Here is a 1,610-nt window from a genome sequence, read left to right on the forward strand (position 1 = left end):
TTTGCTTCCACATTTTTCTCTTTTTCCTTTAGGGAGGCTTGATAGAGGTCAACTAAGTGTTTTGATGTATGACAGGTATGTAATCAATGCCCAATCATTCCGCATCGGAAACATTTATTTTCAACACTATTTAAACTTTTATCTTGTGAAGTTTTTCCTTTGTAATCATTATTTTGTGTGGTTCTTTTGAAATTTAAATGATTAGAATGACCACCACGAAAATAATAATTATTTCTTCCTCTGCCATGGTCACGACCTCGACCTCAACCGCGAGCACGACCTTGACCACGATTATTATTAAAATTCACAACATTTACTTCAGGGAATGGAGTTGTTTCGGTTGGTCAAGATTCATGATTTTTCATCAATAACTCGTTATTTTGTTCGGCCACGAAAAGACATGTAATTAATTCAGAATGCTGTTTAAAACCTTTCTCTCGATATTGCTGCTGCAGGAGCATATTCAAGACATGAAATGTAGAAAATGTCTTCTTTAACATATCAGCATCAGTAATTTTCTCTCCGCATAACAACAATTTTGAACTAATTTTAAATAATGCGGAGTTTTAATCACTTTCTAATTTGAAATCTTGTAGCCTCAAGTGCATCCACTCATAATGTGCTTTAGGAAGAATAATTGTTTTTTTTTTTATGATCATACCTCTCTTTTAAATTTTTCCACAAGATACGAGGATCTTTTATTGTAAGATATTCCATTTTTAATCCCTCGTGGATCTGATGATGAAGGAAAATCATAGCTTTTGCTTTGTTCTGACTGAATGTCATACTTCCTTCTTTAATAGTCTCCCCAAGATTCATAGCATCCAGGTGGATTTCGGCATCAAGTACCCATGACAAATAATTATTGATGTTAATATCAAGGGCGACAAATTCTAATTTTGTGAGATTTATCATGGCAGCACTATCATAAAATATTGTATTTATATTAGAAATTTAATAGATATTGAATATGCAAAATAACATTAAATTTATTAATTATAACGAAGAAGGAAAAACCTACATACCTTTAGGACCTACCTTTAGCGGAAAAAATGACATGAGCTCGGGCTGATAATGTGTTATGAAAATTGAGGAGCACAACGGGAATACAGATATGAAAAATATAATAATATTTTTATATAATAATAATAAATAAATAAATAATAAAATTATAAAATAAAATAACTAAAACATAAAATAACCAAAACCATGAAATTGGATAATATGGAAATTGATGGAAGTGGAATTCTTACCAATGTAGGTGCGTTCTTAAGATCCACCAAATGCCGCTATTTATAGGCCAAGTGGCAAGTAAGATGTGGACATACATGGATACCAAACATGAATAACTACATGATATATGAATAATATGAATGGTGACACATGGCCTTTAAGACACTAAGCAATGGACATCTATTTTCTATTAGAATATTCATTCATAACAAAGATTACCTAAAGCTGGATTAAAACTTCACATGCTTAGGGTTATAAGAATGACACTCTACTAACCTAGCAACAACTATACTTCGTAAACATATCGAGGTGAATATGTATTATAACTATAAATGCTACAGAATTAAAAAGAAAAATATCATTGAGATATTAGCGAA

The 1,610-nt window shown here is 31.2% G+C and overlaps 1 pseudogene; it reads right to left on the reverse strand.

Moving 5' to 3' along the window:
• Positions 1 to 263: 263 nt before the first annotated feature.
• LOC150035850 (uncharacterized) lies at positions 264 to 915 on the reverse strand (annotated as a pseudogene).
• Positions 916 to 1,610: the final 695 nt, after the last annotated feature.

The sequence above is a fragment of the Benincasa hispida genome, chromosome 5, assembly GCF_027475165.1.
Source record: "Benincasa hispida cultivar pf3 chromosome 5, pf3_genome.v1.1, whole genome shotgun sequence".
In the NCBI taxonomy this organism is placed as follows: domain Eukaryota; kingdom Viridiplantae; phylum Streptophyta; class Magnoliopsida; order Cucurbitales; family Cucurbitaceae; genus Benincasa; species Benincasa hispida.